Source organism: Sapajus apella, unplaced genomic scaffold (assembly GCF_009761245.1).
Source record: "Sapajus apella isolate SASKATOON/1434 unplaced genomic scaffold, GSC_monkey_1.0 scaffold1, whole genome shotgun sequence".
In the NCBI taxonomy this organism is placed as follows: Eukaryota; Metazoa; Chordata; class Mammalia; order Primates; family Cebidae; genus Sapajus; species Sapajus apella.
In genome coordinates this window covers 18159085-18175983 of record NW_022436941.1, presented here as the reverse complement: position 1 = coordinate 18175983, position 16899 = coordinate 18159085, and the positions used below count along the sequence as shown (strand labels likewise).

The following is a 16899-nucleotide window of genomic DNA, read 5'->3' as shown; positions in this document are numbered from 1 at the left end:
TTTTTATTTGTGCTAAAACTGTGTATTAGTCATGAATCTTTTGCTTACAAGAGAAAGAAACCCAGCTCAAACAAGCTTATGGCATAAAAGGGAAGCTGGGTTAAATTTTTTCATGAAGATTTTCTTTTTTCTTTTTTTTTTTTTTTTCTATCTCTTATTGCTGCTTTTGTCTGTATTGCTTTCATTCTCAACCAGGGTGTTCCTTCAGAGTAGCAAAGATGGCAACCATGGCTGCCCCAGGCTTACATCACCCTCTAAGCTAACAAAAAAACTAAGAGAACAAGAAAGACTGCCTCTTTTTCAATAGGTCTAAACAATCCTCTGTCCCTGTGCAAGAAGATGTGAGACCCTGATTGGCTAGTTGTGGTCATGTGCCCATCCCTATAGTGAGGGAGGCAGGTCAAATGTTCAACCAATCTATTACTTGGGGGAAAGAAGAGGTCTCAGAAGAAAAAGATAACAGCTCTTACAAGAAAGGAGAAAGTCTGCTAAATAGGAAAAACAACACATATACACTAAACATGGGATTTTAAGTGCCATGTTTCATAGAAAGAAGTAACAAAGCCACTTTCATTTTCTTGGACTTCCTAAATGTTTGAAAGTTTCCCTGCTTAAGGTTTCTGTAATTTTTTCTAAATATTTCTCACCAGATTAGAAGACATGGTTGCTTTTGTTTTTATTTCCTGTATATCCTGTTATGAGCAAAAAGTCTGCTCTATTTCTCTGGTTGCCCAACTGGCCTGTCATTTGCCTTTCAATGATTTATCTTAAAAGGAAATTCTGGTAAAATGAAAAATTTTGATTTTTAAAACACCTTATTTGATTATGAGGGAAGAAAATACAGTATTTCAGATAGGGTTTTTGAAAGTCTTGAGCTGGTGAGTTATTCCATAAAAATAACTTATGTTCTTTTTCCTGAGCCAGCAGTCCTCTAAAAAGCAGGTGTTCCGGATACTGGAGATGACAAACAGCTTTATAACTAATGGAAGAAAGAGCAGAGGACAGTGGACTCATCTGCCAAGTGTTAAAGCCAAGAGGAAATATTCCAAAACGGGCTTTTCTGCAACCATCTCATAACAGGGGAAGCCAGAGAATTAGTAAAACAGTAAGCGTACAGTCTAGTCACTTTGAAGCCTGACATATTAGCTAGTTTGCTAAGGGCATACATTTATGTAGATCTTTTAAAGGGAAAAGATTTTTCTTTCAGCCAAGAATAAAGATACAATAGTTTTTCTCTGTCTTCAGCTCATTATTAAGTATCCTCAACATCTATTGCCTAGTCTACTTGGAGTGAGACTATTTTTATGAAGTTTGCAGAATGCACACTGGATTCTTAACACACTGTAAAGGCTTATTTCCTGATTATTAAGTTGTTTCAGAGAGAGAAAGAAAAAGAGATGTTAGGTATAGAATTAGAGAATCATGCAGGCTCTCCTGTTTGAAGAAGCACAACAGACCTGAAGGGCAATATATTTTGCAGCCCCTCAGTCACTGAGCTCAAGGATAAAATAGTATTTTGTTTTGTTTTTTTAATATTCCCAGTTTCCTTCTTTTGGAACATCTACAGAGCACATCAGTAATTTCCTTCTAGCATTTATTGATGCGTTTTCTACCAAACATCAATTTTCCCCATTCTGTGTAACTGTCATGTTCATCTGTTACCATTCAAGTAAACCTATAGCTAGTTAGCCACCTGTTTTCCCCTTTTTCAACAATACTGCCATCTGTTTTGATGGAATGGTTTGGGATGGATGTTTAGGGAGCAGGTATGATGTGGGTGATTTTTCACATTCCCAAGAACAGAACTGTCCAATAGAAATACTATATGATTGAAATATGTAATTTTAAGGTTCCTGGTAGCTGAATTTTTAAAAATTAAAAATAACTGGTGAATTTTTACTTTGGAATATTTTATTTAATTTAATATATCCAAATATTATACAATTATTAGTGAGAGCTTTGACATTCTTTTTTTGTAGTAAGACTTTGAAATTCAGTATATCTATTACCTACATAGCACGTCTTAATTTGGACTAGCTATCTTCCAAATGTTCTATGACTACATGTGGCTACTGCATTAAACAGTGCAGCCCTAGAAGGACTCTGTAGGCTATACTTAAATTATCCGTTGTGGACATGTGATCCTTTTACCTAACACTACATAGTTCTGAGTAGTTTAGGATACTGTGAACATAAAATTGTTTTCTTTCAAAAATCCTTGTTTCCTCAAATTTGTACTAAGATTCCAAGTTCTTTTCCCCTAGTCAATCTAGCTGCTAAAGCCATTTCTAAAGTCATGACAGATTATAGAAAACATGGAAAGTGAGAGATGAGGAGAAGTGCTTAAAATTTACAGCTCAGGCCGGGTGCGGTGGCTCAAGCCTGTAATCCCAGTACTTTGGGAGGCCGAGGCGGGTGGATCACGAGGTCAAGCGATCGAGACCATCCTGGTCAATATGGTGAAACCCCGTCTCTACTAAAAATACAAAAAATTAGCTGGGCATGGTGGTGCGTGCCTGTAATCCCAGCTACTCAGGAGGCTGAGGCAGGAGAACTGCCTGAACCCAGGAGTCGGAGGTTGCGGTGAGCCGAGATCGCGCCATTGCACTCCAGCCTGGGTAACATGAGTGAAACTCCGTCTCAAAAAAAAAAAAAAAAAAAAAATTTACAGCTCATAATTCTTAAATTAAATTCTGTATTAGATAATGACTTTTTAAAAAGTATCTACCTGGTTATATGTGATTCTCATAGACTTTTTATCACCTTCATGATTTCTGCTACACCTGAATTGCTCTTACATTTATTTTATGTTCTAGTCTCAATTCTCCAAGGCTTTGGAACAATTAATCTCCTTCTTACCTTGGCTACACATTTCTAATAGTAGTGATTGATCCTTTCACCAGAGAGGATGCCCTAGTAATTTCTACTTTCTCTTTAGACCTGCTTTCTGGGGATGAGCGGTATGTGGTGACACTGATCACACCAAGGCTTTATAAGCACTTTAATATGTCAACATTTCCACTTGTGTCTTCTGCATCTATGGTTAATGGTAGTGGTAGTGATGATTGTTTTTGTTTGTGTATGCGTGTGTGCCAGTCCAAGGCGTACATTGCACATGAGCCTCTTTAAAGCCTCCTTAATCATTTAATTATTTGGGAATCACTTTGCACACATTTTTGGCTTCTAGGTGGTTGTTGGATGGACACTCAGCAGTACAAGCTACTTCCCCTACCTGGAACATTCCTCTATTCACTATTCACATCATTAACTTCTTCTGGTTCCTCAAAACTCAGAAGTCTTCCCTAACTGCCCAACAGTGTATTAGAGCCTCTCTTTATTTTCTGCCTCAGCTATCTGGTTTTTGTCTTAATCCACTTGGCAACACTGAAATATACACGTTTATTGACTGTTCATAAGGGCAGTCTGTTGTGTCTGCTCTGTTCACCTCAACAGATCCTAAACAATTATCACAGTGTCCAGTACATAGCAGGTGCCCAAGAATATTTGCTGAATAAATGCATGACAAAGTACTTTGTATTTTTTCAAGAACTGTGTTTTTCCACTGATAACAAATTAATGACAAACATTTCAAAATCATATTAAAATCGGTCCAGACTTTAAAATACTAATGATGCCCCTCTCATTACAGATGTTTATTTTTGAAAATTCTTCTTCAATGTCTATTCTTGAGTTATGAGTCAAATCATCTTTGGAGGTCTGGGTAGAATGTTAATGCTGTTTACAAACCAAAGTTTAGTATCAAACGAAAAGATCTAAATATTAAAATACCTTAAATTGCCAGAGAACCAATGGCAATAAACATGAACTAAAAGATTTTCCAAATAACATTTCACATACTGTGACTGTAATAAATGTAAGGTTGTGGAAAACTATACACTTACCACATAAGAATATAAGATGTTCTATTATTATGGCTTAAGTGGCAAATAATTCAAGTTCTATTTAATGCCATGATACAAGTGGAGAAATAAAGATATTTATAGCCAGCTAGCCAGCACTCAGCTTCAGGGTCCATATTTCCAATGGATTCACCCATACTCCATAGACATTACAGAGTTTACTTACTTAACAGTAATTATTTTAATAGATTTAATTGTGATTTTTTAAAAATATTAGCTTATTTAAGTCTCATAGTCTTTTGAAATAGAGACTATTAGCATCCCATTCCGTAGCTGAGGGAACTAAGGCCTGGTCACCTTAAATAATGTTAAAGATAAAGTAGGGCCGGTTATGGTGCCTCATCTCTGTAATCCCAGCACTTTGGGAGGCTGAGGTAGGCAGATCACTTGAGGCCAGGTGTTCAAGACCAGCCTGACCAACATAGCGAAACCTTGCCTCTACTAAAAATATAAAAATTAGCTGGGCATGGTGGTGTACACCTGTAATCCCAACTGCTTAGGAGACTGAAAGACAAGAATCACTTGAACCCAGGAGGCAGAGGTTGCAGTGAGCTGAGATCATGCCTCTGCACTCCAGCCAGGACAACAGAGTGAGACTCTTTCTCGATAAATGAATGAACAAATAAATAAATAACTTTGGAGATAAAATAAAAAGTAAATCTAGGGTTTGAACCCAAAATAAGAAGTAAAGCTGGGATGTGACCTTTGGGTTAATATGCTTAAATCCTCTATACTGTAGGGGTAGATTGGACTTTGAATTTAAAAGCATTTATTCCATCAATAATTACTTCCTTTTCTGTTCCTACAAACCGCCTTTAAAAACCTCCCCATGATTTACAAGGAACTTTTAAAAAATCAGCCATCAGCTATTTTTTTTTTGTCTAATACAATATGTAGTTAACATTTTTCTTGTTTTTTTTCTGAAGATGACCATATGTCCCAAGTCCAGGGAATTGGGTATTGGAAGCTACAGATTTGAGGAAGAAAGTAAAATTCACAAGATAGTCATATTTAAGAAGACTGAAAACCTTACTTCATTTTCAGAACTAGTCTTTCTTCCCAAAAGTTGTTTGGAATTGGGATTTATTCTGGTTTAGAACAGTGGTGATTATAATTACTTAAGTATTCCATTCACTGACAGCTTTCTGCTGCTACTTAGAGGTAATGATTCTAATGTCTTTGTGGGGCTTATCCAAAGGGAACAAGTTTCTGTTCTATTAACTCACTAAAAGCTGCTTAAAGATAAAGCCAGAGACTAAAGTCAGTTATAGCTCTAATCCCCATTGGATCTAAATCCCCCTTTTCCATTTCATAGCCATGTGCATCATCCATAAACTGATCTAATTATTTCCAAATGCATGTCCTTACTCTCACATAGAATAGGTGAGTAAAGAGATAAATTACTTGTATTATAAAGAAACAGAAATTCTGAATCTAACTATATCAGTGGATTAAATCAAGGTAATATCAAAGCACAGATTATATGCTACAGTAAAATTATTATCAAATGAAGAAAGGAGACTTAATAGTTACCTCTAGGCTCAGAAGCAATTAAAAATATAATGCTGTTACAATTGATAAATAATCAGTGGAATGCATTTTCGTTGGTTTCACAGTCTGCAACCATGGCAGGTCCACATGCATGTGGCATAGTGTTCGGAAGTTGACCTGCATTTCTCTTCAGATCATTTAACCACACTCAGCTGAGCTGCATTCCTTTTTAAACAACCTAATCAAATTTATTTCAAATACCAAAACCTTCAGTTAGAGATTTAATCTGTGTTTATGCACACGTGTGAAATCTATAGTGTTTAAATGTGCCCTTGCCTAAGAATACTCCATATTTACAGAATATGAATTTTATAAGACTTCCCAGTTTTTCTGTTTTAAATGAACTTTCTCATTTTTTTCCCGCTGAAAATGGAAATCCCCAGTCAGGGCCAGACTGCCCCATATGATGTCTGGTTTTATGCATGTGGGCCTATAATCAGGGAATCATTCTGGCAAGGAAACTATGGGTGCCCCTCCCTAGGGATCTCTCTCATCCCCTTCTCCCCGTCCTCTTACATGGTCTTTGATCTGTGAGATATACCAGTTGTTGAAAGCACCTATTCTAGGCCTGCATCTTAGAAAATATTTCTCTTTTCTATTGCCCAAGTTGAAAAGTAGTAAACCCAGTAGGCAAATTACTATTTGGAAGCCTTTGTTTATTAATTCTATGCTGTAGCATCCACTAGAGGACCTGCCTGCATATTGAATAACTAAGATATTGCTCTACACATATGTCATGTTATGAAAATGAATGTGGTGCCCATTCAGCAAGGGTATGGCATATTCATTTATCATCAAGATGAATATTCTGATGTTGGAGTGCTATTTATTTCACCAGTAGAGAAAACAAACCTAAAAAAAAATTCAATAAGTCTGTACAGTTTTAAGGGTTTTAAACACTCCTCAGTTATTAAAATAACCACTTTTCGGTTGAATAACAGATCCGTGATATTAATTTACATCAGTGACTAAAGTAGTTATTAACGAAGATGAAAAAAGAAATAGTAGAATACAAAGGGGGAAAGGATGGTGTCAAAGAAAAGAACCAGAGAACATTAATTTTATTCATGCTCTTGTAATAGAACACCCTAAATCTGAATATCAGAATGTTTCTGCAGGTTAATTTTCCCTTAGATTTTTATAGGGAAGAATAGACAAGTTACAGGTGGGAGATGGTTTATTTTTTGGGTCGTTTTGTAAAGTCTAGGTCAGTTAGCTGAAGAGGAAACGTTTATCTCTGTGTCTAGCAAGTTTCAGAGGGACAAACAGTTTTAATCTCAGCTAATCATTCATAAGATAGAGAATGGGAAGTCGAAGCGCCTGTGTCTGGTCTTATCAGCACATCCAGGCAAAAAGGGGAAAGTCTGTGTTTGGCCTGTCCTAGGTAAACAAGAGAGTCATCTCTGAATCTTATGAGGGTTGTGAGAAAGAGTGAGCTGAAAGTTTTATTTAGGTCTCATGGGCAAGGGTGGCTCTTTGGGGTGAGCTATTTCCTGGAACACAAAAAGGCTGAGGGATTTCTCAATCATCACTGTTTTCTGGAAGCACCAGGCTCAGGTAGATTTTACCACAGTCACTAGAAACCTGATTCAGACTGGAGGCAACAGTGGACAGATAGGGAGATGTGATGTGACCCAAGAGGAGTCATTCAAATACACCTGAAAACTACAAGCCACCTTGGGAGGGCAAAGGCTTTCCAGGAAAAATACCCAGGAAAAAGCGACCTGTTGAAGACAATGTGGGTAGAATCCCTGAGAAAAGCAACCAGTCCACTCGGGCTCAAGTAGCTGTAGAAATACCACTTTTAAATCAAAATTGAAGGCTTTCAGATGAAGCTGAGTGAGGACAGGCAGAGTCTCTCAGGGCCTAGGTGAAGAGTGAGCCCAAGTCAGCCTCAGTGCTAACCTGCCAAATTCCAGCTGTTGGGTTAAAGTAAGAGTAGTTAAATCCAGTCATGAAGCCTATACATTGCCTGCCTGAATGGACTTTGGAATTCATAGTTTCTGTCTATATTCCAGCAGCTATACAGATTGATTGTGCCTGCTGATGGTAACTCATTACGGAAGATAAACACAGGGGCAAATCACACGATTCTCAGAAAACGCTTTAGTCCCTTATGGATAGTCTTTCTATATTTTTGCCCCAAAATGCCTCATAACACATGGCAAGACACTCATTTATCTGATTGTGTTTTTGCACGTCTAATAGTTTCTATTTGAAATACTAACAACAAAGCTGCTGATGAATGATGTGTAGGAAAGGGTAAAACAGAGTAATAGGATTAATAGGAATCTCAGGATAATCTCAAGGAATCAGATTAACAATACCTCAGATTTCTTCTACAACAAATCTTTTATTAATGCTGCTATATTATAAGGAGCTAAACTTCCAGATTTGTATTTCATCTCCCTCTGCCATTACAACTATCAGAGTTGCTAAGAAGATGCAAAATACTAACACTTGACCCAAGAAGAGAGAAAAAAAGAAATACTGAAGGAAAAAAATGACTTTTCAAAAGTGAAAAGCAATCACAAAAGACAGATCAGGTGAGGAATGTCAAATTGTTAGTCACACCCAGCTTGAGCACACAAATACACACATGGCAACAAAGATGAACCCTGGACTAAAGAAGAAGAGAAGGGAGGTACATTCAGGGAAGAGGAGGTGGGGAGAAAATGTGAGCATGTCCTAAAACCTGCTAGAAAATTAGGTAACTCCAGGTTTTTCTATAATGATTTCTTTCTTTGTAAAACTCAAAAATGTTCAAAAACTGGGTTCCTAATCATTCTTCATCAAAGTCCACAGTTTAGTTCTTTACTCCTTTTTCTCTGCAGTTATTTCAGAAGTTAAAACTGCTGTAAAATTCATACCTCTCTTCAGCATCCATTTTTATACTTAAGCTCTCTGGCTTTTATATAAAATACCCAGAAAATTTTCTCATGTATTATAATATCTACAGTGAAGTGTAAATGTTCGTACTTCCTCATATTATTTACCAAATATTCTAAGGATTATCTACCAAATATGCTAATTATTACCAAATATTCTAGGATTATTCTAATATTGTAAGAATTGTTCTCCTTTGTCCTCTTGTGATTTGGTGGAGTCACACAATTAGTTCTGGCTGATGAGTTGTGAGCAGAAGTGATTTGTGTAACTTTGGAGCCAAAGCATTTAATTCCTAAGAAAAATACTCTAGAGACGTATTTTCCTGACTAAAATTGCCAGCAATATTGTTGTTAGTGGGTCCCCCACTGGGCTGCAATCTTTTTCTTGGGGCAGGGGGTGAGTGGATGAGATCTCACGCTGTCTCATAAGCTGGAGTACAGTAATGCAATCATAGTTCACTGTAACCCCAAACTCCTGGCCTCAAAGTATCCTCCTGCCATGGTCTCCCAAAGTGTTGAGACTGCAGGCCACCTATACCTGGCTTGGGCTGGAGTCTTAAAGTGAGAAAGACATGAAGCAAAGATGCAGCCCATGTGCAACTGTCCTATAGTGAGAGCAAGGAATATATTTTTATTAATCTATGGATGTTTGGGGTTGTTGTTGCAGGATCCTTTGTTACCACAGCACAACGTAACCTATCCTGACTGATAACACCAAATTTGCATAAATATTTATTCTGATTCTTGATATAAATAACTTATAATTATATTATACAGTGAGAGCCAAGCAAATAAAACAAACTCGGCTCCAGAATAAAAGGACAGCCTGACTTGGCCAATTATAGTTCCCAGCTAGAATCTGAATGACCCAGACTCATCAATGAGAATTTAAAAATCTGAGCTGTTACCACAGATTTGGATGGTTAAGTCAAATCTAAACTAAAAATAGAAAAAATAAGGAACTTTTTCTCTATTTGATCTCAATAGTGTTATGGCAGTTTTATCCAATTTTTGTAGCACAATAAAGATATATTTATAGAAATTGGGTAAAAGGATAGGGGAGGCAGATGTTTAATTGTAACAATTAAATGAACAAATTACTGGCAGCTCTTTGGCAGATGATATACAGTGAAATGCATTTTTGTACTAATTACTTTCAGTAGCTAACTCTTGAGTATAAAAATGTGTTCAGTGTTAAGTAAGGATCCAAATATGAGTAATATGTACTCCTTGTCATCATGATGGGAACTGACAATTGAATAGAAGGGGATAAGAAACAGACAAAGAAGCAGAAGTATCCTAAGTGCTTTAAGAAAAGTATACCCTACGCTGTGGCAGGCATGGGTGCGGTATCCTAAAAATGGGTAAATGGCCCAGTGGTTGTGCTGCTAAGCCACGACTTGGGAATCACTGGCCCATAGAGGCAGCTGCTTGATTAGAAAACCGAATGCAGGAACTGGTTGTCAGTAAGAAGCAACAGGAGGACCACTTCCACACTTTGATATGTCAATTTGTAGTGGATTTGGCAAGGGTATGCACAGGAGAATCAAACCAATAAACAGTCCAAAGGAAAGCAAACACACAGCCTATGTGGGAAAGTGTATATAAGCAAGATTTAAATCACACAGTAAAAACAATCACATGGAAACAATGCTAAATATGTAATCAAAAACATGTTAGAAACAGGAGAAACATAACAAAAGAACTAGAAAAAATAGAGGAAAATATCTGAAACAACAACTCAAAAGATTGCTCTTTTACACTGTGGCATGCTATTCCCTTGGCAATGCAAAAATGGGAAACTTTATTTCCCAGGACAACCCACTTTCTGTGCCTACAGCACTATCAGGCCCCTTCTAGTCGAATTATTTATACGAATTAACACCTGGCTTGTTGTCAGAGCTAATGAATATTTAGGACAGTTGCAAGGAGACGGCTATGTACGATTCTTCAATAAATGATTAAAATCTGATTTTCAAAAAACAGGGTATCAAAATATTTAAGAGAATGGAAATGAAGTATGTTCTCTGTAGATCATGTCAAGAGTGACACCAATCCCATCTATATCTACTGGATGAAAGCAAGATGTGCTTTTCTCAAAGTTTACACTAGGAAAAAAACAGGCAGTTTTATTTTAACCAGATGTGAACAAATTAAACCCAATATTTTCAAGTATTTTTAGTGCCACATGATGTCATTCAATTTTATATTTTCTACTGGGGGATAATGTGTATTTTTAAAATTGTGAAGCCACTTTCCATGTATGTATTTAAGTCTTACACACGATAAATTACAATAAACAAATTACAACACCACAGGACATGCTCTTGGCTGTTTATGTCAAAAGCCGAGAAAGAAATTTAGGTTTGCAGTAGGAAATGGAATTAGACACATGTGAAATGTCCTCTGCTGGCATTCAAGGTATTCCTCATTTCAATGAGGGTCCTGGTCCGAACAGGTCCAGGGCAAGCATGACTCCGGCTGTGTCCTCCTAGTACAGAGCAGCCTGTGGACTCCACAAAGACTCTGGGCAGTCCTAGGCTAGTTACCCAGGAAACCCCAGCTTTAAACAACCAGATCATTCCTTTTTTTTTTTTTATTGTAACAAGATCACACAACCCCCTTGCCAGTACCCAGATAGTGCCAGGTGTCCTAGGATCTTGGCGCCGTTCTTGTCCTCTAGAACTGACAAGGGAACGAGGGTGCCTCTAAACTGACCAAGACTAACTTCCTCGACCTTTTCTCTGGGGCAGCGTCAGGTAAGCAGCCATACCCTGGAACAAGAGTGTGGTCCTCAGTGGCTTTGCTGAGTGAACTTCTCCGAGTCATCTCGCCTGGGAAAGAGATTTCTCAAAGACCATTTAAAGCTTTCCAGAGGGCAACAGCGAGACAGTTGTGAGCCAAGGTTACCATAAATGCTTCCACTCCGCCTGATTTCATTTCGGAAATAAGGAAAGAAGCAGTCACCACTGCAGGCGTTGCTGACGCCTCATCCAGCAGCCTCCCACCCCCAATCCCTCCACAATTAAGAGACAATAAAAGTTAACGTTACTGTAGTGCCATTAGTACATTGACACGTCGTTGGATTAAAAAGTCTTTATTTCAGCCCAACATCTCCATCCACCCACACTTGAGCACAGAACATTCCAGGCAGGCAAAGCCACCCTTGCCATTCTCTCCTTGGCCACGTCCTCAAGGGTGGGCGAGCTTCGGGGGGAGGGCTGGGCGTTGGAGACTCCGTGCCAACGCAACACGCTCTGCCAAAAGGCTTCTCAGACACGAGTTTCCCAGGGCCATGCCCACCTTCCGCTCCCCGCCTCCCCGAGTCTCTTCCCCCGGTTTAAGCTGGAACCCTGCAATAGTCTGGGGACCAATGAGGTGGCAGCGGTTGACGCTTGGACACGGTGAGGGGGCGATTTCCAGGGGGAGAGACCGCGAAGCAAGGGAGGGCGACAGGAGGAGAAAAGTGGGAAGCGGGGACAAAAAGTAGGCGGGGAGGAGAGGAGAGCCCCAGTTGGGGAAAAGCAACGGCAGTCGAGGTGAAAGAGCCAAAGGTGAAGAAAGAGCAGGTTCGTGGACAGGAGCTGGCGGGCGGGCCGGGGAATCCCTGGTGAGGAAGCGGCGAGGGAGGGGCGTGGGCCAGGCCGGGCCGGGGCGCCGCGGGGAGGGTCGCTGTCAGTCAGGCCGAGCTGGGCTCGCTGGCCGGGGGGCGGCCGCAGGGGCGCAGCGCAGCGCAGCTTGAGGGCGCGGCGGCCCCGCCAGCCTCGGCAGCGGCAGTGCTGGCCGCGCCCCCGTCCCCGGCCGGGCGCCCGCGCTGCGTTTCGCGTTACCCCGCGCCGGCTCCGGGCCGCGGCCGCCCAGGCTGTCCCCGCCCGCGCGCGCCCGTTGGGGGGCCCGGGGAGCTGCGCCCGCGGCCGGGCCGCATTGTGACGTAGCGGGGCCGCGGCAGCGCCTCCGCGCCCGCCAGTTCTCTGCGAGGCTGTTCTGCTCCCGCCGCCGCGGTCCGTCTGTCGGTCCGTCAGTCCCTTCGCGCTCCGGAGCCGCCGGCGCGCCGGGCGTCCCGGGTGAGTCCAGGTCCCGAGCGGACGCCGCGGGGAGGCGGGGGACGGGGGGCGGGCGGCTCAGCCTTTCCAAGTTTGCACCAGGCGACCCCGGCGGGTGTCGCCCCAGCTCCCCAAGCCCTGGGCCCCCTTTGTGCCGCGAGTCTCTGCTGCTCCGGGCAGCAGAGGCGCCTCTGCAGAAACGGTTTGGGGGGAGGTCTCTATAGTAACAGTGGTGGCGGCAGCGGCTGCTTTCCTAGGGGGAGGGGGAAACAACCCCCGCCTTGGTTTCCAAAGGATTGTTCTTTTCATTTGCCCGCTTCGTGTAGTTCTTATTCTTGCTGCCACCCGGGATCGCATCGCAGGGAGGGATGGGCAGTGCCGCGGCTCGGAAGAGCTGAGGTAAGGAGGGGCGAAGTGATAGCAATAGCGACGGTACTAACAACGGTAATAATAGCTGCAGGAGAGGGACGTGTGGTGTTGCCGCCGCCCAAGGGGAGCCCCGCGCCCATCAGCACCGGCACCCCTGCTGCCTTGTGCAGCCCGGGCTCCACCAGCCTCCCTCCCGTGCTGTCCTGCGTCCCAGGCTGGTCCGCTTCAATTTCAGCAGGGAATGTTACTCTCTTGGCCTTCTTTCTTGGCGATGACTTTCATCTGCAGGTGGTAAGTGGGGTGAACCCAATTTTGGCTGTTGTCAAAGGCCACGTTTTGTTTATTTCATTTTTACGAAAAGAAAAGAGGGAAAATTATGAGCCATTACTGGCAGCCATACAGTTTCCACAGGAAATACTAGCATTCTTTGAGGAACACGCTACTGCTTGCAGCGAAGAAAGTCTTAGGAAACAAAAAGGCAACAGCATTGTTGCTCATTTTCAATGGACCGCTAGGAAGCGGGAACCGTGTTGTTTTTTTCCTGTGGGAACGTTGCTTTCCTTGGGAAAGTTAATTAAGGAAGCATTACTGTCGGTGCTGCTTTTCACTTGCTGGAGGCAGGGTCCCATTCCTCTTGGCTGTTACTGACAAGTGCCCATCAAAGAGCCCGGTGGACGGGAGAACTGCTGCAGGACGGTCTCGCCACACACCACGTGCGGTGGAGCCTGGCCAGGGTGCAGTTTGCAAAATGAAATAAGGGCTGTCTGGGGAGGTTTATGAGGATTACATGTGTGCAGAGTATGTCAGTTCTCCAAGGTGTCACTCTAAACACGTAATTTTCAAGCACTACTTTCGTTGCTGAATCTGCAGGAAGGGAAAACCCTATTTTTCTTTTATGGAGCAGATATCCCAGTTGGGAATGGGTTGAAATCTGTATTTCGTTTGTACATATTGAAAATTTAAAAGGCAAAGAACAAGGTGTAGGAAAGCAGTATGCTAATGTGCACACATCTGGGAGAGAAAGTATATTGGCTGATTCTGATGCATCTCAATGTTAAATTACATTCAGCATGGTTAGAGTACAAGGAGGCACCTTTAAGGAGTTCTTAAGACTATTTGAAAGGTGCAGTGTTTTGGTACTGATCGCGGAAGTCTCTCTGGAAAGGGAGTATTAACTGAGGATTACCCGTAACTAAATATGTATGCATTAACAGGTCTGGAATCAGAAAGTAAAAGATGGTGCTTCTCTTAAGGATCGTGTTTGGTCATGTCAGTTAAAATATAGCATGGGATTTTGAAAAGAAGTGGCATAATTTTGAATATAAATTTCATTTTCTCCGTACCAAGCATTTCATCAAGAAAGGTTACAGATTGTAAATTTGAAATGATGCTGCATTCATTAATTTGACGGTTACCATTTGTTGACATTCAAAAGGAAGTGACTAAAGCAAATGCATTTCTCTGTCTACTCTGTCACAACTTTGCTAATACCAGACAGTTGTTCTGGTGCAGGTGTACAGTAGAAGTGCAAGCCAAGAAACTTTGTGTGTGCTATTGTTTTGGAAGAAATTGTAGCTGTTCTTTACTGCTCTTAGGGGAAACCCACACAAACATCTAATACAAACAAATGATCTTTGATATTATCACAAAAAGCCTGGAGCTGTTTTTCTTGCCAGATTTAAGTCATTTCTTGTCAAAAGAGGAAATCTCCCAAGGAGCAGGTGCATCATTATAAGAAACACAAGGGAATTTCTCTTTTAAATGCAAAATCTAATTGAATAGCAACGAGAGAATCAGTAACACTCTTAGAATAGAAGCTTTGTCTTTGGCAGTTTGTCAGGTTACAGTTGCAAACCACATAGGAGAAATATGTGTCTTGGGAGAAAAATGATATTCTGGTGAAAATAAAATAGTTGCTTCTGTGAAACATTTACCCTTACATACTTATTTCCTTGTGCCCCTTTGATTTCTATGCAGATTCACTTGCAGGAAGTCATTTATGCAAAATGAATCAGTAAGTTGGTTTCTAATATATATACTATGCATGATTTTGCACTTTATATGTTAGGTAACTAGATTTTGTATTTTATGGTTTGAATCTTATCAGCTCTTTTTTACATTTTAAAAATTAATGATCAAAATATGATTAATGATTAAAATATTTTTAATTGGTATGACTGATAGCTGGGCCCTGGGAAAGTACTAATTGATTCCTAAATAGTTATTGTGCATTTACTTTGTGCCTATGTGTCATATAGCAACATAAAATATATAGTGTTTTCACAAGGAACATGTTCATGGGAAATAGGACCCATGAAAAATTACATGATATAAAACAGGGAAGAACACATTTCATAATTGAGTGCCCAAGACACTAAATAGTAATTGAAAAGGAATTCTGAGGAAAGAGTGACAAAATCAGCTTAGATGTTATATCAGTTATTCATGATTGGATAACAAATCCCCACAAAATGCAGTTACTTAAAATTGCTACTTAGCTCATGATTCTGGTGGTCAGCAATTTTAGCTGGGCTCAGTGAGGTGGTTTTCTGCTATTCTTAGTTGGGTGCGCTCAGACATTTTCATTCTGCTGGTGGTATAATTTTGAATGGCTTTACTCATATGTCTGGCAGTTATCAGACTGTTGGCTAGGGTAACATAATCGGTGGCTGGGATATGTACCGCCCATTCTCCAGCGTACTCACCTGAGCTTCTTTATGTAGCAAATCAAACAGTGTTATAAGAGCTGCAAAAGAACAACCTGCAATGCAAAAGCAAGCTTAAAGCCTCAGCTTGAATCACATTAGCTATTCTCCCATTCGCCACTCTCCCATTCACCATATCAAATCAGGAGGTTACTCCAGATTCAAGGGGTATAGAAAGAGTCCAGTTATGATGAGAGGGATGTGCAAAAAATTTGAGTCCGTTTTTTATGATATACTACATGTTTGAGGATACTTGTGTCTAGCAGATGTTTTCTGCTGGAAATAATATGTTAGGAGAGAGTATTGGAGCCTGCTTAGCAATAGCCCAGGATTTAGGTTAAGGAGTTGTCCAGTAAATTTTTGTTCTGTAAACCACAGGTAAGGAACTGTGACACAATGATAATAAAATTTTGCCCCTATCCTTCCGGCAGTGGTGTTATGGTTTGGAGACAGAAGGCTGGTGGCAGAGTAAGCTGAGCATTGTTGAAAGTTGATGGCTTTGACAAAAATGGAGGTAGGAAAAATGGAAAGGGATCAATCTGGGAGATCCCATATTTAGGATGAGGTGACTGATTATAGGGGGTGAGTAAAAGCAAAAAGTCAAAGTCATTCTGAGCTTTTAAAAAGCTTAAGTGACAGAATGATTGTGCTTTTGTGAGAAATAGAAAATCAATAAGTGATTTATTTGGGGGCAGGAGAAAAATTCAATTCCAGACAGGTTGATTAAAAGAGATAAATTGAAGGTGAAAGTACTTTATAAGCTGCAGAGTAGGCTATGAATGTTAGCTATTGTTTAGTGTTTAAACCACGGTGCACCATTGTATATAGTTAAGTTTCTTTAGGTGTATAGCAACAGGAAACAAAATACAACATCAGGGATTCCCTGAGATGTCAAAGGGAAGTCAGAACCACTACTGTCAGGATGGAAACAGAACTTACCTAGAGAGTAGAATTGATGTTCTTTCTCCAAGACACAGCTGGAGGTCGGCTCTTAGAATGCTCTGCCCTTAACGTGAGCGTACTAGGCAAGAGAATACCTTTGACTTAGTTTGAGTGATATGCACACTCCTGAGCCAGTAGCACTAACTGGCAGCCACACCAGGGCAGAACACAATGCAGAGTGGGCAGGTTCGCCCTCGAAGGACACTGGAGCACTGCTATCAAAAGTGGAGATGGACACAGGGTCCATCAAATGCTCACCACAGATAAACACTTAAAGATTTATTTAGGCCTAGCCATAGGGAATCAAGAGGTAACAAGGCAGGAGGTGACAATTTTGGCATATTTTCATAGCGTATAGGTGCATGAATAACAGTTGAACCCATGCTATTGGTGGAGTTTTCTTGTGGAAAGTAAAGAAAGAAAAGAGGGTCTGGCACAATGCCTCATCCAGACTCCTTCATAAACGTTAATGGATGTTTTA

The 16899-nt window shown here is 40.8% G+C and overlaps 1 protein-coding gene and 1 long non-coding RNA gene across 10 annotated transcripts in view; both read left to right on the top strand.

Annotated features, from left to right (window-relative positions):
* Nucleotides 1-7076: 7076 nt before the first annotated feature.
* On the top strand, nt 7077-11416 carry LOC116560048. Its single transcript, XR_004272775.1, has 2 exons — nt 7077-7209; nt 11113-11416. It is a non-coding gene; the product is annotated as an uncharacterized LOC116560048 (long non-coding RNA).
* A 264-nt stretch (nt 11417-11680) lies between these two features.
* Nucleotides 11681-16899, top strand: part of SNCAIP (synuclein alpha interacting protein) — a 155972-nt gene continuing 150753 nt past the window's right edge. For 3 of the 9 annotated variants that reach the window (XM_032269867.1, XM_032269960.1, XM_032269412.1), the window contains exon 1: nt 12209-12423. The gene's annotated coding sequence lies outside the window, so the exon portion shown is untranslated. Of the gene's footprint in view, nt 11764-11843; nt 11929-12208; nt 12424-12516; nt 13063-16899 lie in introns of those variants that run through there. The other 6 variants (XM_032269724.1, XM_032269567.1, XM_032269643.1 and 3 more) reach the window with 6 other exon arrangements.